Below are 24267 nucleotides of genomic sequence, written 5' to 3' on the forward strand. Positions count from 1 at the left end.
ATGAGAAAGTAGAGGTTGATTGGCATTTATGCACATGCACATTTGCTGGCACAAGCATTGAATGGGGGACATAATCAAATACTTTATGAGCCTTGACCATGCCTTTAAGGGTCTCTTAGGGCTTCAGGGCTGAATATAATTCTTTTGCCTGCTTGCACATTGGGCAAACAGATTTTTCTTCTGATCTGTACTGAATTCAGAGGTTGCTTAGGGGTAGGTGCTTTTAAATAGGTTGATTTGCTTAATTTGGTTGCATGGTTAAGTTGCTCACATTGTTGGCAGGGAGTTGTGAGAAAGGTTATGGTTAGATAGGGTAACAGGTGAGCACCCTTAGGCGCCTTTGAAGGTGAAGAGCATTTCTGGAGGTCAGCTTCTCTGGGTTATGAGGCCCTTAGCCTCGATATGGAACATTCTGGAGCCTCACCTGCCATATCTGCCTGTAGTTGTGGAACCCAGGAATGGGTAGGAAAGGAAGGCTACCCTACTCACAATAAGGTGGAGCCCAGTGTTTGAGGATATGCCTTGCCATGCCCCTTGGAATGAGCAAGGTGTGGCTTTCTCAAGATAGAAATCAAGTTAGTTCATGCTCTTCATATGTGCAGATATTTTTTAAATATGTGGCCCAAGTTCAACCCTTCACTTGTGCCTCACCCCTTTATTCCTGGGTCTGGTTGCAACAGTGTATAGAAATCTGCTTTCTCAATATATCAGTTGTCTTCCTTCAGTGGTTGTGTGACCACTGAGCTTCCTTGTGTACAAGCTTTCTTGCACAGCTAGCACAGTACTTTCTATTGAAGAATTATGTTAGAGACAATAAGGATTTCGCCCTATTTTTTTAACCATTTCTTTAACCAGCAAAGACACGATGCCTCATAATATAATCTCAAGTCCGATAGGGTTTGTAGCAACATTTAAACTATGGTTTCTGGAAACTAACTCAAGATCAAACCATAATTTTTTATCCTGGCTGGTTCCAATAAACTATGGTTTAAACTAACTACAGTCTTGGTTCATATGTAGCAACAAATTGCAATTAAACTAAATCAGAAAGCAGATGTTTCCAATTTCCTCCTCTTGTGCATGCTAGAGGGAAGTTTTTAATGACTGATGTTTTAATGTATTTTTAATCTTTTGTTGGAAGCTGCCCAGAGTGGCTGGGGAAACCCAGCCAGATGGGTGGGGTATAAATAAATTATTATTATTATTATTATTATTATTATTATTATTATTATTATTATTAAGGCCAAGGGGGGAATATGAAAGCCCAAGGTTGGATACCAAAACTTGCCTAAAATATGATTTAGAATTACTTCCAAACTGGGCCGGAGTTGCAAAGTTGTAGAATATTTGGGGTTTTTTTAATAAGCAGAAAGTCTTCTGTTATCATGGTGTATATGGAAGTGTTTCTGTAATATTGGACTTTTGGAAACTATTGTATTCCAGTTGGTTGCAAGAGGGCTTTCCCTGCTCAGTATTTCTGTCTGTGTTTATTGGAAGAAAACAGGTCACATTTGTGCTTTTTTCCTAACAAAAAGTAGTTCTACACATTAGTATATGTGGAGGTGCATTATGTTTGGGGTTTATTAACGGATTTCATTCTGCATCTGAGGAAATCTTAACAGTAAGAAATAATGTAGATTGCTTTAAAAATAATAATAACGAAGCCTGAAAACTGGCTAGGATACAGTAAACAATTATAGCATGATTATAAATAACTAGGAAATGCATGTGATAAGCTCTGGTAGATTTCCTTGCTCTTTGCTATAGGGATGAGCCACAGCTCAGTAACTCTGGGCCAAACACATGCTTTGTGTGTCAAAGAGTCCAGGTTTAATCCCTGGCAGTTCTGGATACAGAAAGGAAGACTTGTGGTTGAAACCCTGGACATCCACTGCCAATCAGTGTAGGCAATACTGAGCTAGATGGAGCAAATGTCTGACTTGGAATAAGGAAGCTTCCTATTTTCCAGTCCGGCTGAATAACACACAAGCATTGCTTGCATGGACAGAGTGGCAAAACCCATTTTCAGAAGTGAAAATTCTACAACGAGACAAGGAGAGATTGGGAACATAAGCAGTAAATAACAACATGCTACTCATCTGGGGAAATACAGGCTAATGCTGCTGCAGGAAATTATTGGGAAGTAAAAATCGAGAAAGTGATAATGCTGAGAAAGACTTCAAGAGTGATAGTAGAAAGCAAATTAAATATGAGTCTGCAAGGTGAAATGCTTGCTAAAAGAGCCAATGATGATCTGAGCTGCATGCACAAGAGCAACTCATTCCGAGAGAGGGATCTAATACTTCTCTTTCTGTAAGATTGTGCATCAACCACATGGGAAATGCAGTAATACTATATTCTGATCAGGGCACCTCACTGCAGAAAGATACTAATACAAATCAGAGAGGATGGAGAAGAAAGCACCAGAGAAAAACAGCAAGCTGAAGGGATTGTTGTGTGAGTTGACTGTGAGGCTCAAAAAATCCTAAGCATATTCATTTACTGAGTAATTTGATAGGAAATATTGTAAGCATCCCACAGGACTTCTAAAATCAATGCTTACACTCACTGAGTTCCTTGCAAAGCTTCTAATTAGATTCAAAAATACAAACAACCCCCATTTTCTTTTCAGCAGTAATGATTCTGCCCCCGCAAAAAAAATAAAAATCACCTGGTTTATGGGAAATGCATTAATAAATACTCTTTTAAAAAGAGTTTCCTTTATATTTCCCCCATATTTATTCTATATACAAGACCAAAGATGTAAACATGAGCCTCCTTTACATATGAATCCTGTGAAGGGATCAGCATACTATTATCAGGACTGGAGCAGGGCCACAATACAGGCCCTAGCCTAGCACTGGGCACAATGCTAGCCCTGTTCCAAGATGTCCACACAATGATGTAGTCCAGGGCTAGGCAACGTGGCACTGAACAAGACCCATCATCCCTTACCATTGGTCATGCTGGCTGAAGCTGATAGTTTTTGTCCAATAACCTCTGAAGAGCACCCCGTTGGCTACCCCTGTCACTGCACTGACTCAGCTGCTCCTGTGTAGGCTTGTTCACATCACATGTCCATGCCAATGCATGGACATCCTGGGCTGGGGCCCATAGCTTGATGCTGCTCCTGGTCATCACATGAAGTTCCCATTGCATAATTTAAGAAGAGGACCACAGTCAATAGGCACACTCTAGGAATAAACTAGGGATACTCCCCTACCTCAGATCACCGAAACCCAGAACCAATGAGGGCTCTTTCGAAGTAATTTGGGCTTCCCTGAAGTGGCTTAAAGTCAGTTTGGTGCACCTTGGAGATTTAGGGCTCATCCAGATTTCCTTTTGTGTCACGATTCACAGGCACAGGTTTGTGCTTTTTTCAGGTCCAGGTCCTAGACGTGTGTTTGTTTGTCCCGCTGCTTTCCCCAGGAAAACCCACTCTTTACCACTGAATTGCAACGAACTATTTTCTGCGGATTGTCATTTGTTCTGATTTGGTGGCAAACAGCAGGTTTTCCCAAGGAAAGCAGCAGAACCACAAAGCCCCACTCTGCCAGAACCCTACAGAGCACAGACCTGGAAAGTGTGGCACAACAGGAAGTCTGGATGATCCCTTAGAGGATGCATACAGTGTCAGCGTGTCAGGCTGATTATTTAAAAAGTGACATCCTTTCCATGCTCTCCATAAAAGGAAAATGCCAGGCAGGAAGAAGGCAAGTAGGGGTTGTTGTTTTGTGACTAATAGCTCTTAGTTTCAACCAGGGAATAATTTTACCAGAGCTCTTCTTCTTTCTTCCAGTCATAACGCTTTGGGGCATGATATAGAAGGAATAAGTTGTCTGTGTCAACTGAGCAGAAAACAAGAACACAAACTCAAGCTGTTTTTCATTCATCATAACTCCATAACCGTGTGTTTGCTCTGGAATGTGGACAAACACACACAGCAATTCCTCAAGCATCCCTAAGTATAGGTTTACTAAGGTTTCGCCCTTGCACTCCATCCTTCTTAACATTGCTGCTGAGTGAGCGGATTTAGAATGAGATTTGGTAGCCCTGATTGAACATGTTTTATATGTGTGATGCCTTTGCAGTTTTTCAACATTTGTTTTAATGTTGTATGAAATCTACTATGGAAATGCATTATGCTAGGTTTTGGTAAGTGGCAATACCAAGATCGGGACGCAGGTGGTGCTGTGGGTTAAAGCCTCAGCGCCTAGGACTTGCCGATCGAAAGGTCGGCGGTTCGAATCCCTGCGGCGGGGTGCGCTCCCGCTGCTTGGTCCCAGCGCCTGCCAACCTAGCAGTTCGAAAGCACCTCCGGGTGCAAGTAGATAAATAGGGACCGCTTACCAGCGGGAAGGTAAACGGCGTTTCCGTGTGCGGCTCTGGCTCGCCAGATGCAGCTTTGTCACGCTGGCCACGTGACCCGGAAGTGTCTCCGGACAGCGCTGGCCCCTGGCCTCTTAAGTGAGATGGGCGCACAACCCCAGAGTCTGTCAAGACTGGCCCGTACGGGCAGGGGTACCTTTACCTTTACCTTTTAATACCAAGATCAAGGCAAGTGTAGACTCCTTTGTACACCTGTTTATTGAGCAATCATTCTGATTTCACTTGCATAAAGCTTACACAGAGGTTAGACTATGTCTTATCAAGAATTCGTTCTGATTGATTGGGAGGCACCTTAATGTTTTCAGCGCTTAAGGCCTCTAAAGGTCTGCTCCAGCTCTGCTCCATGCAAACGAATCAGAATGAATGCTCAATAAGACCAGGTACAATCTAACCTTTGTATAAGCTTGGCAGGGGAATCAGGATAAATGCTCAGTAAACAGATCATCTAGAAGAGCCTTAAATTTCCACTATGCTCTTGAATATTTCCCACAAAACAGTATCAGTCTGGGGGCACCCTACATCATTTCAGAACATGTTAGAAGGGGGATGCTTTTACTATAGCAGCTGGAACAGTTGGGTTACTCTCTTCTTGGCTATTTTCTATCTTTGTACTCTGTTTCTTGTTTTGAAGATCACAGATATGCCCATCTCCTGTTCTTTTAAGCTTCAAGCCCAAATATTTTAGCTAACATGCCAAGCATTCCTCTCGTTGTAAAAAAACACACAATTGCAACTGAAATAAAAAGCATAATGAAGAAAACATTAATATTATATCCTATGGGTAGATTTTCTGCATGGTGTGTGGGGAATTAGGTGCACAAATCCCATTTATGCTAATAGGCCTTGCGTGTCTAATTCCTTATGCATCGCATTGCAAATTTACCCCCTAGTGTCTTTGATGATACAGAGGACCAGCTTGGATGGGGAGGGGGGGAGAAATGAGTGATTTATTTTATGATCCTGTCAATCATATTGGCAACCAGAGAAAACTGCAAAGCCAATTTTAACCTCTGTAGGAACAGCTATTTAGACCATATGTTTTCTCCTTGCCAGATGTCGTCATTCATCAATTTCTCATTAAGAAAACAGTATGTGTGTACAAAAGCAAAAACAAAACCAGAAAACCCCAAAACAGACAAATGTTTCCTTATTCTGTAAAAATTGCAGAAAATTGTATCACTTATTTCAGAGCCTCTTTTTTACAGTCTGGAGTCAAGTTGACAACATTCTCAAAAGATGTGGTCATTTGATGATGTTGCACCTGAACCAGTCACATATGAGCCAAATATTGTTCCAGAAAGAAGATAAAAATAAACAATTAGGGGGTTTTTTTAGTGAAAGAGCTTCTACACACTATCATCATCATCATCATCATTATTATTACATTAACTCTGACAGAAATTTATTTTAAAGTCAAGCTTTGGGAAACAAGATTAAAAAAATAATTCATTGGAATGTGTAAAATAAAGCAAGAGCTGCCAAATAGTAGCAGCTGGTTAATAGTATGGACACATCATATAATTAAGAAGGCCACCATTCTGGCAATGTTTTCATTTGCTTCGAAAGCTGCTGAAATGTGGCATTTGGCAATCTAGTTATCTTCTTTGGTAATAATAACAATGGTGTTGGTGTGCCCAAACAATTATTGGGGATTGGCACAGCGTGTTCAGTAATTCCCAGAGTAGGGCGCAGCAGAGCTGAGCCAAAACTACTTAGTTATTTGTCAGTATTTTTTTGTTGTCAAAAGCCATGCCCCACTTTTCAGTTATATTAGTTACTTCTTCAACAAGATTTGCCTATTGATATTGTCATGAGTGTTGACTTTCAGTGTCAAATGGCTACACCTGCCTGTGATCATGGCATCACATAGTCAAATATGATTGATTGGCTCTGCAGCATTGTGATATCACCCCCATTTATTATCTTTTACGGCTGGAACTAGAAACATTACTCACACTAAGGTGGAACTCAATGTGGCTTATGTGTGCACAGAACTAGGTCTGCTCACCCAGCAATACTTTGTCCCTCTCACACACTCCCCGGCATGTCCTCCACATGCCCCAAAACCTGTTCTAAGTCTCCCCCCACCCCAACCCTCCAGAACAGATCTGGGGGATCACTGGAACAGGAGAGGAAGGAAGTCCCTTGGTGAGCGCCAGCCAGGTGAGCTGGAGGCAGAGGGCAACGCCCCCTGCTGGGTGGTGCTCGGGCTCCCGCCCACAACCACTCCCCTCTCTTTCAGGGAGGAGAGTCTTAGTCTGACACTTATCCTAGGCCAGGGGTCTGCAACCTTTAAGACAAAAAGAGCCACTTGGACCCGTTTCTGAAGGGAAAAAAAACTGGGAGCCGCAAAACTCATCATTATAAAAATAACTTTTCTGTCCCTTTTTTATTATTTCTTTGTTTGACCCATCAGAATTACTCCTCCTCATAGAAATAAACGTTAAATTAACAAGTTACCTTTTTGTGTGTGAGTGTTCTTCACTCCCCTTCAAAACAGTGACCAGCGTACATGCCCCCTTTCAATGCAGTGACCAGCGTACATGCCCCTTACAATGTAGTGGGCGGGCGGGCGGGAAGGTGACGTCGGGACGGTGCATGACTAACGCACGCACCGCCCCCATGCGACGTCACAGCCAGTACAGCGCCCACAACAGTGGGGAGTGTCGGGGCGCATAATGCGCCTCCTCCCCTCGCTAGTATCCGCCCCGGAGCCGTGGCAAAGGTGTAAAAGAGCCACATGCGGTTCCAGAGCCGCAGGTTGCCGACCCCTGTCCTAGGTAATAAAAGAGCCAATAAGACATAAGCACACAAGCCTTACCTTATATTATAATGATAAAGACAGGAGATATATCTTATTTCGCAGCTTAAATGAGGAATGTAACCCAACTGCAATCAGTGGGGCTCACTTCCAAGTTTTTCTTCAAAATCAGTCTATGAATTGTATGTTTCAGACATGTTTCAGGACCATCAATATATGCCTGGATTACTGTGTTTCTTAAAAAGCAATCCGCTGAAAGGCAGACAAATACATTAATGACAGAATAAGCAGCTTTAGTCAGTATTTGTTTAGCTGAAGGCTGTCAAAGCACATAGGAATGTTAGTTTCATCCCTACAGTAGCAACTTTTAAATGTAGCTAAATAATGTACCTTCTGTTTTTATCAGAGCTTTTAATGTCTCCTAGAAAACAACAGGACATCATCCGCCCTCCTCAAATATAATGAAACTTCTTTGCTTTTATAAATACCATCAACATGTTGTAAATGTTTTGTAGGATGCTATTAAACAGCTGTTTTGTTATTAATATTTTAGTGCCCTGCATTTTTCCAGGAGGTATTGATGCTTGCTATTATTTCAAATGCTGCTTTTCATGGAGTTTTTTAATGGTTTGTGTATATCTCCAGACAGTTTCAAGTACTTCAGGCTGTCACAACATGTTAAGTAGGCAAATCCACCGACAGAGTAGTTTCAAGAAAGATAATTTTCTTTGCACAGCTTCTGCATTGCTTTGCCTGACTTATTAAGCAGGAACTGACTCACTGAAAAACAAGGCAAATAATTTAGAGAGCAGAAGATGTGCTGATGGTTAGGGGTGAACTCCTCAGAATTCTGAATTCTCTGCAGATGCTAGCCATTCTGAATCTTGCTTCTTTATTGTGTATTGTTTAAGAACTTTGGGGGGGGGTATTGTTGTTTTATCCCGTAATGTTAGTTATGGAATCCTATTATATCTGATGACACAGTATTTTGAAAGCCAAATTTGTAAAGAGCAGGAATAAAAATAGTACAGCTTCCCTACATTATATCTTTTGTGCCTTTTCATTATCTGGCCTCAACCCTGAAATGCCTGGGTATGCAGAAAGCCAAGGAAATTGTAATAAAAGTTATCTCAGCCTATTCAAATCCTAAATCTCTGTATTTATAGACTGGATATCAGTTCCCTTTCTTACATGATGAACTATTATTGTCCTTTGCTCCTTGTTGTGTATTGGATGGATTGTGATGCTGGGACCTGGGTTCTAATGTGTACTCAGACACGAAAACCCCTGGGTGGCATTAGACAAGTCATTTAGCTCAAATATTAACCCATCTCACAGGTTTGTAGCAAGGATAAAACTGGTCTTACCGATTTATGATCCCGCTCTTCTTGAAGGGAACATGGGATACAAATATAATTGTTGTTGTTGTTAACAATTCCTATTTATTAAATTTATTAAATAAAACTTTGTTTAGCCCCTTTGAGATCTATAATGACATCACAGTATAGACTGGTATAAATTGCACTATCATTCATGATATTGTTATGAGTTTGCTTTCAGATTTCTTGTTTTCTGTGAATAGGACCATCATTCTGGGTTATCTAGAAACAATACCTGGCCAGAGTCTTAGTGATATATTTCCATGAGAACTAAGACTTAAGGACAATTCCTCTAAGTCTTCTAAATGGAGAAAAAGCAAACCTCCCTACTACTTCTGCTAATGTCTCTGTGTGAAACAAGACAGTACAAACCTACAGTTTGGGAAAGAGATGAGGCCAGATTAAGAAAGGCACAGAGAATGCTAGTTTAGGCCTCTGTATATTTAACAGTGTTTTAGGATTCTGCCTGACTCTCTTTGAAGATCTGGTCTGGAGAAAAGGCCTGTTTAAGCTGGTCTTCACATATGCTCAACGTGTATATCTATTTAAAAAAAACAACTTCAAATATTACAAAATGTCATAAGCTCCAGCAACCTCCTTCCAAAGGAAACTAAACCTGCCGCACTGGAACTTCTCAGCACTTTAAATAGAGCAATAATAAAAAATGAAATACTTTGCACCAATGTTAGTTTAAGCATTTGTGTAACAGAAACCCAATTAATCTGTACCTAAAAAACTAATGTTTTAATAATGTATTGAAATTGTTCCTTACCACATCTTATTTCCCCATATATTTCTGATCATGCTCAAGTGCCGTGGAACCCACTATGTACTGCAAAATGAATACTTGCACCACTTCCCTGCTCCCACTTTCTGACAGATTTCATTATTCCATCTAAAAGTTGGACAAAATAAATCTAACTCTTATAAAAGAGGATCAGATTCTGTTCCATGTGTTGTTCAGCACCCAAATAAGTCTGAAATACAAAGAAATACTATATTTATTAAGGGAAATCTTCAGTGGTGCAAAAGATGCAGATCTGGGAAGGAAAAAGTACCGTAATCTAAAAACAAACTTTTTTTACAGCATTTGGCAAGCATAGATATGAACTAACTTCTACTATAGCAACTATACCTCTACAGCACATATCAAGTCCCAAACTAAGTAATAATTAATCCTCATATGCATAGGCGCCGACTCCATGGGGCCTGAGGGGGCCCGAGCCCCCTCAAAAATTCGTTTGGGGGGGCTCTGCCCCCCCAATAATTTAAGAAAATAAGCGGCGGCTCAGCTTGTCGGCCAGCTCGTCGGTGGCCATCGCGAACGAGAGGCGAGCAGCAGACGAGCTGATCCGGCCCGAGCGCGCCTCCTCCCGCTCGCTCGCCCGCCGCCGGTTCCGCCCCGACCCGCTGACTGGGCGCTCCGCGGCGCGGATGGGCGGCCGCCGGACGATGCCTGCGCAGGAGACGCCCAGACAGGCTGGTACGGCAGCAGCAGCAACAGGAGGAGGGGGTTTCAGTGGGAGGAGGGGACGCCTGACTCGGAAGGAAACCCCCCCCCCGCCCGCGTGCATCTGCCGTGTGGCCAGCCCGAATCCGAGCTGTCCCTACCCCGCGCCTCCATGGCTCTCTGCACAAGGCTGGGAAGCCAGCCTCACCGAGTCTCTCCCAGGAGAAGCGCGCAGGCGACGGCAGCACCTCCCGCCCCACAGGGGGCGACGTGCCTCTTTCTGCCCCGGGCCCGAGCAAGAATCCCCGATCGCCGCGGGAGAGGGTGGGCGCGCGCACCTAGCAGCAAAGGGAGCAGACGCCAGTTCCTTTTGCAGCAGCTGCAGATCGACTTCCACGTGGGGTCTCAGCTTGCTCCTAATGTTGATCATATGACTCTAAAATACTTTTAAAAAACTTTAAAACTCACTAATTTTCATCTAAAATTTAGAAAACTTCCCGGGGCAGGACCCCGGTATGGGCCCCCCCCCAATATTTTTTATAAGTCGGCGCCCCTGCTCATATGCACCCCAACCCCAAATGCCAACCTACAGCCAACCTACAGCCCATTCTCAAAACTGGTAGAACATTCCCTTCTTCCTCACCACTCCTCAGGCAAGTTCAGTAACAACCCCTTCATAAGCATGATAATCACCTAACTGTTCCTGTTTGGGGATAAATATTACTTTTCTGTGTAGCAGTATGGGCAAGCCAGGGAGTTGGGGCACCAACTATAAAGGGAGAGGCTGAGCATGTTCTTTTCATGCCAACTCTTCAGCTCTTCTGTTCCACGGCATATTTTCCATAATAAACACAACTGTAATCTTTCCCTCTTCCTATATTATACTTATTTAGTTATTATTATACTTACTAACTAACACAGAGAAGAGAACATGATCCACTTTTTTGATGTCTCTTGCCCACCTTTTGAACAGTAATTCATTTTGTACTGCTGAATGTGCTCCACTGCATTTGAGCACAATCAAGGGTATATGTTAAAGAGATCTGATGGGGTAAGGGGCACTGTTGTCACAATGGCACTGGAGCCTATCAGGAGCACAGATCAGCTCCTTTGCTAATCTCCAGGTAATTAGCTGTTTATCTTTAGTCTATCAAGCACATATCTAAGCATTACACAATCTGAGTGTTAAGTCAGTTCACATTCAGCCATATATAATAATTTTATATTCAGTTCAGCAATCATTACAATGTTATTTTCAAGTAATTTTCAAGTAATATCTGCAACTTGTCTTACTTAAAACCACCAGAGACCTTCTCCAGGCCCATATGGTTTCCATTAACAGTTTTCATTACAGGAAAAATAGGATGTCTATTGCATTTTTGGTTGGCGAGCACTTTCTGAGTTCAAATAATTACTTAATTAGCTAAGGCACTGAAACTGAGGTAGTTTATTCCAAGTAATTCAAGCATTTACTAGACTTCTAATAAACAAATTATGGAAATGACAAGTTGGTTCAGTAGAATCATGCCATAGTCTGTTATTTCCCATGTTCTTATGCAGTCTAGCCTAGTATTTGGTGTGCAGGTCAGTGCTTTGTTCTGATGTTAAGGATCTTGAGAGGTGTGTTTCTGAATTCTTATTTACTTCTTGGGAGAAAGGGAAAGTTGGGGGAGGGGTGGAAGTAGAGTGTAACATTCCCAGTGCTATTAAGAGAACCTGGTTAGTTTGCTGGTTGAAATCAACAGCACGGGGGGGGGGGATTAATTGGGCTTCTGTAAGCCATTTTTTGCATACAGGAGACTTTTTTGAACATCTGATTAAATCAGCTAATTAAAGCAGCTGACGCACACAACAATATTATGGAACTACTCTGGTAAATTTTATTCAAAGAGGAAATTTGATCTCTATAATAAATAAGCCACATTGTGTAGGTTCATGTCATGGGCCCCACAACCCTGACTGGCTCAGGGCTGGTGTGGCAATTAGTTTTGTCAAAGATAGTGTTGTTAGATAAGTTGTCAAAGGAATAAGAGGAAGAGGGTGCAGAGAATGCTCTCAGCAGGGAGTAGCCCAAAACTCAAGGACAGAGACCCCTTTGCCCTTTGCCTCTTTAGGCTTAGGTAGAGGACACAGTCCTGCATGCTCCATGGCTGGCCCATCTATGGAGTGAAGATATTCCCTAGGGTATATGCCAGTAGGGTTGGCTAGACAGCTGGAGGAAGAGGAGCCCACGGGGCTGACCTCCATCCCATCCCCAAGAATGTATTATCTCCATCACAGGGAACAGACCCATGTCCCCCCAAGAAGACCTGTGCCTCCAAGTGAGCCAGTCTCATAGGGAGAGTCTGGTGAGGGAAGGAACGAGTTGGTGAGAGGGGTGCGGCTATTTGTTGAGAATACCTTTGGCACTCGCTACCTGTATGTAGCCTGACCTGTAGAGTTTATAGTCTTAAATTAAGGTTTTCTTCCTACTTGTACATAAGAACCTCAGTTGTGGGGTTTTGACCAGGAGCCAGGGCAGTGTGAAGGACAGCTTGGCTTAAATATTGTTACTTTATTTTGACATCCCATTCATTCAATTTAGAATTCTCTTTCCCCTCACATAGGACTGAAATCAGAATCAATACACTGCGAGCAGAAGAGGCCTTTTCATCTTTTCTCCCAACTTTTTATTTATTTATTTAACGTCATTTCCAGAGCAACATTTTCTGAAACTGTACTTTTTAAAAATCTACAGAGACTGTTTTCTGAACTTCACTGTTCTTGGGAGGTTCTGAATAGTATAAAATGAAACACCATTCTGCAGAGTTAGAGACATGGATACTAAAGTCAACTTTTCTTTTCTTTTCTTTTCTACTTGGGACATCAAAATTACCCAGTTTACCATTTTCAGTGAATATATGAAAGCTTTGAACAGTACACAGTACTTTTTGTGGTGGGAGGTTTCTTTACTATTCTCAAGGTGTGATATGAATTACTGATAACAAAGGTTGAGTTCAACAACTTCATTCAATCTGAGATGACATGTCCAGATTCTTGGAACAAGAAAATGTTCTTTTCCAGCAAACATTATATTTATTTTATTTACTCCTCTCCTCTATGATAATCTGAAAACACAGGTGATTCAATCAGAAGTTTCAGGGACAGATGAGAAATAAACAAATCATTCTCTGGGCTATTCCACAACTAGCCTTGTGGCATTGAAATTGCTGTTGTCACCATCTTGTATCTTGCAGTTCCATCGACACTGATCCCTTGTATTGCTACCAGTCTTCTAGACACATTCATCTTCCCAAATAGCAGTGTTTTATCAAAAGGCATTGTTGATAGGGGTCCATAGCCAGTTCTATTGGAGCTCACGTTCCCCAACAGATCCCTTTTGCCCACCAGGGCACAGGATTGCCCCACAATAATTATAAGCATAGATAGATGTTCACACATTAAAAATAGCTGATGGGGAAAATCTACTATTGTAGGCATTATGTACAATAAATAAGCCTCTTCTGGTTGCTCCATATTTTATGTTCTAGGTCATTCACTATTTTAATTCACAAAACAGTGTCAAGGACAGGAGATCAGAATAGTTTGATCAAATAAATTGTACAGAAGATAAAACTATAAAAGCACAATAAATAAATCAGTAAAGCTGCTTTAGTTTGATTTTTTTTAAGCTTCTGATTGGAAATGAAGGATTATTAGAAGAAGGATTTTTAAAAGAAGAGGCACCCAGTGTAATTTTATATTTTCGGATTATATGATAAAAACGCCATGGAAATTCATCTAAAATTTGCTTACATAAGATGATTCAATAGTACCACATAATCCTTTCCAACTAACATAACTGAAGTGCATTACAAATTAAAGTACACACCATTTGTGGGGTGCTGTGTGTACTTTATGGCATAGGTGAATGAAATAATAGATAGAACCATCCCTAATACATCAATAATGTAATTAAAAATCATAATTCAAGATAGCATAATATTAAGAAATCATTTATTCTTTTTTGAAAAAAATTTCACGTTTCTTACTAGTGCATCATGAATGCTGTTTAACTTTCCTTTGCTTTCATGTGTAGAATATTTAAGTATGTGCCTGGTGGAAATGTGTATCCTAATTTAAACCATGAGTACTTTAATACAAAATCAGAGTTCATGAACACTTGGCAGCAAAAAATATATAATGTATGTTTACACATAGACCCCTATAGATTATTACAGGAAAGTGAGCTCACCGTGTTCTTCACTAGTACTCCTATCCATTAATTTAAAGTGTCAGCTAGTGATGACCAGACCCAACCCTTCTCTGTCCAATTTGGGAAAATTCTAATTAAATGGGGAAACGTGAATGTTTGATGTTCAGAATTAATCCAGATATAAATAAGACCCAGTCAGGGGTCCTGCCATGCTTCTGATGACATGAGAGGTAACATGACACAGGTTAAAGGCCTTCTCTCCCCAACCCCAAAGACCAAGGGGGCTTCTGCCTTGTCTTCCCCATCCACTGGTTGTAGTGTAGACAGGGCACCCCTTTTACACCTCACCACAGTCTAGATTTAAGTCCCACCACAGATGTAACTTGCCACCACAGTCCCTACCACCACAGTTCCTGTTTGGTAATAATATAAAAGGGAAGGGTTTTCTTCCTCTTTTGCATCTACCTATATGGAGGTGAAGTATTGTAGGAAGTATAGAAGTTATTTTCTTCGAATCCTGTGATTTACTGAATTCCAGCTGCTTTTATTAAATGCTTTTTCTGATTAACATCACTTACATTGTGTAAATGTATTATGCAAAATAGGTTTTTCATTTACTCTTTGGTTCCTCCAATTAAGGTTTTTTTTAAAAAAAAAGCAATAGAGAGCGAACATTTCAAAAGTGCTATTAAAAATCAATGCAAGTTTGATTAATGACCTATTTTCATATGCTTCTATTTCTGGCATAATGAAATTGGTAATTGATCTGCCTGTTTCATTTATCACTATAGTTACTCCCCATTTTGCCCCGCCTGTGCTACCTAACTAGTATCAATTGGACCAAAGCCTGTGATTCCACAGTATATTCAACGTTGCATCTCTGCATATTTGACTTCCAACCTGAAGGATCTGCACACACTTTCTTTAAGCACAATCTATTTTGTTTGCTCTACAGCATTTTAAACTACAAATTGCTTTTTAAAATCCCAATGCACACATTATTTCCCTGAATTCCTGTTTGAGGAAAGCTCTTGTGCCTGGCATCCAAACTGCCTTTGAAGTCCAGTGTTTGGTGAATAGTAATTTCAGTCAAGGTTCCAAGAGAGACTACTCTCCTTGGAGAATAGATACTGGGGATGGGGGAGAGGAGACTCAAACAAACCAGAGGCTCGTGCTCAGCATATACACATGTGTCCCTCAATATTATGTCACTATCCAATCCAGCAGAAGTAGAAACCAATATAGTTTCATAGTTGCCTCTAGTATTATGGTAGATCACAAAATGTTTGGAGGCCAATGGATTTCTGGGGTTCATCTTGACCCATATTTTCCATAACCTGAGCTGCTTTCGTCAACTTATTTCCCAAACTTACTGAGACAACAGGGATTGATGCAAAGGGATCACAGCAACCATGGGGCTGAATGGAGAAGCCCAGATGGCATCCGTAACCAGCTTAGGCTGCTACATCAACTACATCCTTCTCTGGAGAGGGTTGATCCTGATACAGTGATCCATGCCCTGTTCACATCCAGACTAGATATTATCTAGTCCTGTAAGGACTGCCTTTTAAGACAGTTCAAAAATTTCAGCGGGTTCCAAGTACATTTGCCAGTGTCCTGTTAGGGTAAAAGGCAGTCAGCATCAGCCACACATTTCCTATTCCAGTTGCTCTGGTTGCTGGTCCATTTCTGGGCTTAATTTGGGCCCATGCTATTTGTTGCAGCTAGTGCCATCTGCCCAAATGTTGAAATGTACTTCAGAGAGCCTCCTGGGGTGACCACCATTTAGGGCAGTCATTTGGGTGGCTACAAAAGAAAGGAACTTCTCTGCATTGTCCCCTCAGCTTTAGAATTCCCATCCTTCAGAGATACATTGGGTCACCACATTGCAGGGTCATGAAGATCTATCCTTATAGAAGTGACATTTAATTGCTGGACTGCAAATATGCTTAATTATACTTTCAGTCAACTTACTTCATATGTACTGTCATTTTTAGTAAAAACAATGTACTTGCTTATTTAAGGACTTCCCTTCCCTGGCACTCAAGCCTTCCCTGATGCTGCACTGAGTACCTAAGTGGTCACAGCTGAATGAGACCAACAGCACCCTGCTCTTTCACCCAGGTTCAGTGATACAGACCAGATTGGTCTCCTCATCCACAATCAGATCATGGATGAGAGAGGTCTTATTCAGAGCTGACCTGGCATCCAACAGCAGCAGCAGTAGGAACAGCAGCAGGAACAACAGCAGCAGCAGTCCTGAGGGCTGGCTGATAAGACAACCACAGTTGGTCTGGTGCCAGATCTGACCATGGACATAGCCAGGGGGGCAGTGGGCAGCTGCCCTCCCATCAAGTAAATCAATAAAAATGCTTAACTGAGGTACTCCACCCCCCACAAACAAAATTTCTGGCTATGCCCCCACAGCAGCCCCACTTTTATTCCACCAGCCAAGCTAGATGATGTTCAGCTGGGGGTGGAGTGGCAGTTGTTGCTGGGAGCTTCTGGGTCAGGGTTTTTGGCCTGTGAGGAAGCACATACACCCAGGAGTCCCACTGGGAAGCAGGCAACCACAGGTAGCTCTCGTAGGGGTGCTGTGCAAAGCAATGCAAGGCAATTTATGAAAAGATCCATTCTGAATGGGTGCCCCATGAGGTTGAGCATTAATAGGTTTTGCCTAGTATTAAGGTCTCCTATAGGCGCTGTGGTCTAAACCACAGAAGGTCAGAGGTTCGAATCCCCATGACGGGGTGAGCTCCCGTTGTTTGGTCCCAGCTCCTGCCCACCTAGCAGTTCAAATGCACATCAAAGTACAAGTAGATAAACAGGTACCGCTCTGGCGGGAAGGTAAACAGCGTTTGCATGCACTGCTCTGGTTCGCCAGAAGTGGCTTAGTCATGCTGGCCACATGACTCAGAAGCTGTCTGCAGACAAACGCCGGCTCCCTCGGTTTATAGAGTGAAAGGAGCGCGCAGCCCCAGAGTCGTCTGCGACTGGACCTAATGGTCAGGGGTACCTTTATTTTTACCTTTAACGCCTCCTGTAAGGACAGTGTTTCCCAGTTTGGTGCCCTCCAGACATTTTGGACTACAGCTCACATCATCTCTGACCATTGGTCATGCTGGCTAGAGATGATGGGAGTTGTAGGTCAAAACACCTGGGAGGAGGATAACCAGGATGCAATAGTAGTTCCTGGAAGTTGTTGGCTGTTCAGTAGCCAGCAAAAGTTCCTGTTTAAGATTAGCTAGATATGACGCTAGCACCTATATGTCCTCTACATCTCTTTAACTTTTGTGAACTAATTCACAATCCCTTTATGCTTTCTCATTTGCTTTCTCCGTTCAGCATATTGCTACTGAAAGGTCCTTTGGGTCTACTGAATCAAATAGCTGCATCTTACATTGGAAGGGTAGAGGATTCATAATCTCTCTCTCTCCCACCAAATTAGCAAAACTGTCCATCAAAACGATGGCCTTCATTTCATTTTCATTTTTACTCTGCACTTTGCAGTCTACAGCATGCTTGTTAATTAGCCATCACTGCACCTATACTGTGGTTTCTAAGAGTGCAGTGAAAGTTGAAAAGCATTAGGATAATAAGCAAGGCAGTAGGAAGATTACCAAGGATATACAATGTGGCTTCTTTTCCTATATTCTGTTTCATATCAGAATTAATCACTTCAATTTTGCCCACAACAGGTTTGCATTATAATGATGTTTAAACCTCCTAGTCTAATTAAGCTTGTGCTTTCATCTGTTAGATATGTGAGGTTTAGGTATGGTATCTAGCATTTCTGCTGTTCTGTTGGAGCTAAAACAAACAGAAAGAACTACTAACGTGAATGGAGGAATTGAGAACTTATCATAAGAGACAAGGTTAAAGAAGCTCATCCGGTTTAGCCAGGCAAAAAGGAAAGCTGACAGGAGTCATGATTATACTCTAGAAATAGCTCAGTGGGATTCGCAAAGAAACAGGGGAGAATCATACAAGCTGAATGTTTTAGAAATGATTTAGTACAAATAGGAATAAACAGGTCATGAATATATGTTATGCAGAGAATTAGAAATAGGAAGCTAGCAATTCTGGGAGAAGAGAATCTTTGTGATAGCCTCAGTGAAGGCTGTGTCAAACTACTTCCTCTGATTCAGATATTAATCACACATTGCAAAGTGGTCCTGAGCCATCTGAGAACATGGGGAACTGTGGCTAAATCCAGTGTATATGAATTCTTTATCTTATGTTTTGCAGTTATAAAATCTTAGAACAGGTTTTCTGCCAAGCTGAAGTACTCTGTTGCACTCTGAAATTTTAGCAATGTTTGGGAATTGAGATGGGAAATTGATGAAGAGTTCAGTGATCACGTGCTACAGAAAAATTTATCTGTGATGTTTATCTGGTGGGTTTTACCTCTAGACTCTACACAGTTCTGACCACATGGTGCATGATTGGGTTCCAGTAGGATACTCCTCTTTTAATAGCAAGATACATATAATCATAGAATTGTAGAGTTGGAAGTGACCCCAAGGATCATCTAGTCAACTAATCCAACCCCCTGCTATGTCTTTCTGTAGAAGGGACCTGGATTTGCTTGTCTAAGTTACAGCTATATATCTCCTTGACTAAGGCATTGCAAACATCTGTCAGATTTTGTTGCCAGCCATATGCCACATGGTGGTGCACTGTAGGGTTGTGTTCTGAATATCTTATGATTTCTATTCTATATTCAGATTTAGAAAATGTTATGCAGGTTGATATAATTTGATTTGGTGATCTTTCTTATATGCAATCAAACTAGATGTCACTTAGCATTGATAATATGATTACACTTTATAAGATGTTGATGGTAGAAGGTGGCAGTGTCACTGCAGATGTGTGAGATAAATGGAATAGTCAGATGAGTTTCCTCATCCTGCTCTTATGGTTATTTATTTATCCCTGTTAATATATGGTTATTAATCTGTGTTTTTATGCTTTCAAAATGAATATAATTTCATTGCCTTAAATGACCGCCCACATGTACTCTGTTTAAAAAAACTCTGCATTACAGATATCTCCTCTGATAACTATTCTTTTTCTAAGTATTTTGGGACATTTGCACATTAATTATTTGCTTAAGATATATCAAATCATAGTTGAATCAGCTTGCTAACTCTAGAAGATAAGATACCTCCAGTTTGAGAAGCCCTGTAAGATCAATGTATTTCTCTAGGTTATGGAATAAGGTTTTTGTTAAAACAATTGATGTTGGTTTTTTGGTTTTTGGTTTTGTTTTTTCCTTTGTTTTGTTTTATTTCTCCTGTTTTGTTTTTCTTGTTTTTCTTCCAGAAGTATTCAATGCAGTTTATCTTGGACTAGATGGATTTTTATTTTTATTTTCTATAACACTGGTCAACAACAAATTTGTTGTCTGCATTTTTTCAGCTGATATAGGACGAATCTGATGCGCTGAATCCAAAAATCACATTGGTTTTGCTCAATCAGGTCAAGTTTTTGAGTTATGGCCACATGTCATTTTTTTACATTTTTGTTCACATGTGCGCTTGTGTGGAGCATTTTAGAAGAAGTTGGCGGTGGTAAAATGCCATGTCGAATAATTGTTTTGGAAATGATTATTTTAATGACAAGAAGTATTCAGGTTCGATAGTTCTGGGTGATTATGTCAAAAAGGGACCAGTTTGAAGTCATGAAATCTTCCATAAATTGGAAGCGGCAAAGCATAAAGTTGGGGGATCAAAACCCCTGGCTCACTCAAGTACAGTGAAGGAAACTATGAAGGGGTGAAGTATGTGCTGGAGAAAATTGGTTATGATCAGCATAAGTGGTTTATTTGTGTTGACCTGAAGATGGTGAACTTTTTGTTGGGACAACAGTCTGGCTTCACCAAGTACCCATGTTTTCTGTGCATGTGGGATAGTAGGGACCGTGCTCAGCATTACACGAAGAAGGACAGGCCTGTGCGGGAGGAATTGGTGCCTTGAAGAAAAAGGAACGTCATCAACGACCCTCTGGTTTTTCCAGGATTTACCATGGAGAAGTTGAAAGCTGGCATCTTTGACAGTCCTCAGATCCGTCAGCTCATCAGAGATCCAGAGTTCAGAAACTCAATGAACGAAGTGGAACTGGAAGCGTGGAAGGCATTTGTTCTGGTAGTGAAGAACTTTCTTGGCAACAATAAGGCCAGAAACTACGCAGAACTTGTCAACAACATGCTGACTGCTTTCAGAAACCTGGGCTGCAACATGAGCGTCAAGATACACTACCTATTTTCACATATGGACCGGTTTCCTGAGAACCTGGGTTCAAAGAGTGACGAGCAAGGGGAGAGATTCCATCAGGACATGAAAGAGATGGAGACCAGGTATCAGGGTCGCTGGGACGCAGTCATGATGGCTGACTACTGTTGGACTCTGAAGAGAGACCTCCCTGTCGCTGAGCATTCCAGGAGTTCCAAGAAACGGAAGTTCAAGCCCTGAAGTTTGAAAAATGGTGAAGCAACATGCAATTTACGTGTACTTACCTTTATCAATGCCCACCATTCAGTTTACAGTAATCAATCTTTCTATCAGGTAATCAATATGTGTTGTTGGAAAAACATTTTTTTCTCTTAAAAACATATTTAGGATGATAAGTGTTGACAAAAATCAGCTGATATTGGCACAAAAATGTAATCGATTTTGTCACAAGATCTGATTTTTTTCAAATCAACATAGCACAAAAACCTGACCTGATGGAGAGAAACATATGCCATTTCCTGATTCAGCAGCGCAAAAATACCCTAAATCAGTTGTAGAAATCTAGACAACATTCAAAAAGTAAAAAATTGTTGCCCAGTGTAATATACCCAACTCTATATATGTGTGCAACTATATATGTTTGTCTGCAAAATGACCTATGGCAGGCAGAATTATTCTAAGTAGGATTACCAGTTGTGCTGTGGGTTAAACCACAGAGCCTAGAACTTGCCGATCAGAAGGTCGATGGTTCGGATCTCCGCGACGGGGTGAGCTCCCGTTGCTCCCTGCTCCTGCCAACCTATCAGTTCGAAAGCACGTCAAAGTGCAAGTAGATAAATAGGTACCGCTCCGGCGGGAAGGTATACGGCGTTTCCGTGCGCTGCTCTGGTTCTCCAGAGTCATGCTGGCCACATGACCCAAAAGCTGTATGCCGGATCCCTCGGCCAATAAAGCGAGATGAGCACCGCAACCCCAGAGTCATCAACGGCTGGACCTAATGGTCAGGGGTCCCTTTACCTTTAGGATTACCAGTGGGCAGAAGAATGAAGATTTACTCATCTAACCTGGTATCTTTATGCCATTGCTGCTGTTACCTTTGCCCTAGCCTCCAAAGTTCACTGTTCCCCTAACTCTTTGCTCTTTGCTCTTCCTTCCTTTCATCATTCCCCCAAGTCCTTAAGACACAAACTTAAATTCTTTGAAAAGTTAAAGTTCAAATGCAGGGTAAATAATATAAAAACAAAGAAGAAAAATATTGATTTGAATATTTTAATCAGGTAATTGTATGTTGAGAATACAATTCATATTATATTGGTGAAGATTTAAACTTGTTTTGAAAGGGGTGCAGATTACACACCACCTTGTTTATCTAATGTTTATGCAATGTGATTTTGAATATCACACAATTGTAATGATAGTAAAATCATAAAAGAATGGTAAAATGGCAAAATAATACAATTGAGAGATATGCAAGAGTAATATCTTATGCTTTCATCATATCTAATTTGTACTAGAGTTAGATATGGAAGGTTAAATGTTTTTGTAATAACCTGGTCCCAGATTAGCATTGAGTACAAATAGTCCAGTAGTAAACAGCGGTGGCACATGAGGAGCAATGAGGTGGCAGTGGTGCTGCTGGGTTGGGATAGGTTGGGAGCAAAGTTGAGGAAGTTCCAGGTTGGCAGTGATGATAATGCAACAGGTTTGCCTGCTATACTGAGTCCATCCAGACCACTAATGTCTACACTGAATGGCAGCAGTTTTCCAGGGTCTCAGACAAGGGGTCTTTCGCAGCCCTAGATGCCATGGATTGAAACAGGTTTTCTAGTTCCATACAAGGAAAATACTCTGCCCCAGGCATATGGGGAGTTTGATTAAGAACAAGGTCAGGTATGGATGAAAAACAGGTTTCCTGATTACACAGAACCCTATTCACAAGCAGGAACTTATGTGTTTGGGCTTTCTTTTTTACAGAACAAAATACTTGCCGTTGGGTTAGGGCTAAATGTGTGCCTCCCCTTCTCACTGTACACACTTAAGTCCTACATGCAAATGACAGTTCCATGTACGTGTGTGAGAGAAGAAGATATAATGAACTGTTTTGCATCTGTGCAGCAGTGGGGAGTATCAATTCTAGGTATATAAGATGCCTTACATTGACTTAAACCATTGGTCTGTATTGTCTACGGTATCGGGCTGCATGTTTCCAGGCTTTCAGGCATGGGACATCCTTAGCCCTACCTGGAGATGCCATGGGTTTAACCTGGGTCCTTCTCTGTGCTTTACCACTAAGCTATGGTCCTTCCCAAATTCTAGAACCTCTATGCCTTCATCCTCCTGACTGGGGAACAGTAATTTAAAAGCTGGCAGTGTGCATCATTTGTTTGGTGAGTAGATTTTTAGATGCTGCAATTATTTCTATATCACAGTGTTTTACTGCCGAGCAGAACTCAATGGGCTAATTGAATACCAAGTTTTGGCTGCTGTCCTTCAACTGCACTTCCCAGCCTTGTCCTTGTGGTTTGAGGAATGCAGACTGCATTGTTTCTGAAGTCTAAACAATAGCCAGTGACAAGCAACAGCAAAGCATCAAACAGAATCCATCCATTCCCCAATGACACAGATCCCCAGGCACTAAAAGTACAACAAGATTCCACAAGGAATGGTGCGTTCTAGAGAAATAAAGGCTCTGCCTGCATAAACTCTAATTGCATGTCATATGCTTTAAAAACCACCCACAAAAATACCACACTAGAATTACAAAGGAAGAGGCATCATTATCTTGTTCTTGTAGAATTAAAGAAATACCAATTAGCACTGCAATTTACCATTTTATAAGTATTATGAACACATAGGAAAACAAGCTTTGCTGCACTGCCAGATTTGTAAAACTAAGTTTTAAAAATCCTTGTGTGTTTTATATATCCTGGACTTTGGCTCAGAATAGTTTTGCTGAATTATATTTATGTTTCAAAAATTAAATCTGGGGCTATATTATTATACTATGAAATGCAAACAAAAATCAGGTAGGACTTCACAAGGAACAGTGTATTCATGCAACAAATGACATCAGAAAAAAGTTTAAGAGACCTTATAAAAAATGAAATTATTCTTATTTTGATTATACTATTTCTATAAAATTAAATGATGCCCATATTTAAAAAATAATAATGAAAGAATGAAAGCACAGAATTATTTTTGGAGTAGATGTGTTTTCCTGAATAAGGACTCAAGTATCTTTTTGATAAAATCTAGGCATATGAGGCTCTGAAGACCATTCATTTTCTACAGTAATAAAGCCAATGTTAATATTATTGCCAAACTTCCAGACAGTTAAGAAATACATACCATTCACAACTTCAGTTATTTGAAAATTATCTTTGCCTTTATAATTATGCATATTCAGTGAGACGTTCTTAAGGAAGTCCACATCATTGTAATTCTTTACAAATATTATTCATTTTTATGTGGATGTTTGGTGTGGTGTGGTTTTGACCAATTCATCCAGTTTGATTCAATTCATCCAGCTGATCTCCAGATAAATTAGATTAGAAGATTCTTACCTCTTTTAAATGCTTACCTGAAACTATATTCAAATCACTTAAGAGTAATTCTCAGTGCTTGAGCTCATTGTTTTGTATGCAGAGGTTCTCAGTCTCCAATTAAATCAATATAGATTTAATATAAAGCAGACACAACTTATCAGGTAACACATCACATTTTTAAAACTTATATCAACATTCTGTTTGTGAACATTATCTCACATCTTTCTGAAATGATCTAAAAGTGCCTCAGTTAGCAAAATATACAGTGTATACATTTCTGATTTCTGCCTTTCATCATGCTCCTTTTTAGTTTTT

The sequence above is a fragment of the Podarcis melisellensis genome (genome assembly GCF_964234715.1).
Source record: "Podarcis melisellensis genome assembly, chromosome: 2".
Lineage (NCBI taxonomy): Eukaryota > Metazoa > Chordata > Lepidosauria > Squamata > Lacertidae > Podarcis > Podarcis melisellensis.